The sequence below is a fragment of the Penaeus monodon genome, chromosome 27, assembly GCF_015228065.2.
Source record: "Penaeus monodon isolate SGIC_2016 chromosome 27, NSTDA_Pmon_1, whole genome shotgun sequence".
In the NCBI taxonomy this organism is placed as follows: Eukaryota; Metazoa; Arthropoda; class Malacostraca; order Decapoda; family Penaeidae; genus Penaeus; species Penaeus monodon.
In genome coordinates this window covers 25368292-25368759 of record NC_051412.1, presented here as the reverse complement: position 1 = coordinate 25368759, position 468 = coordinate 25368292, and the positions used below count along the sequence as shown (strand labels likewise).

General features: G+C 29.7%; 1 protein-coding gene across 1 annotated transcript in view; it reads right to left on the bottom strand.

The window, feature by feature from the left end:
* Window positions 1-6: 6 nt before the first annotated feature.
* Window positions 7-468, bottom strand: part of LOC119590718 (suppressor of fused homolog) — a gene marked incomplete in the record, with an annotated part of 11345 nt that continues 10883 nt past the window's right edge. The window contains 1 exon segment of the mRNA XM_037939407.1: window positions 7-468.

Below are 468 nucleotides of genomic sequence, written 5' to 3'. Positions count from 1 at the left end.
AACACTAAACACTCAGATTAAAAACAAAGCTACTAAAGTTAACACTGATGCAGACAGACACACTGATGGCTACAATAAGAGTACAGAGCTAAAATTATTTTCATATTCTTGCTTATACTGTAAGAAAACATAAATATATCAACTTGTATATTAGCTGCCACAGTAAAATGACCAGCTTTGAAAGATGTGCATTCTTAAAAGCTGTTACAATACATACAATAGATATTCTGTATATAATTAATCTCACATTCATAATCTCACAATAATGTATTTACACAAAATCTTCAGAGACTCAGTTCCAGTTTCTGTAAAATGTTACCTTTAATTTGCAGATAAATTTCTGTTTCTTTGGACATATGAATTGACACAAGACTTCATAGAAAGTTAAAATGTATGAGGAGCCAATTTATGTTATGAGTTGGCTAACGGTGATTCAACTAAATACCTGAATAATCAAATTTAATTCCT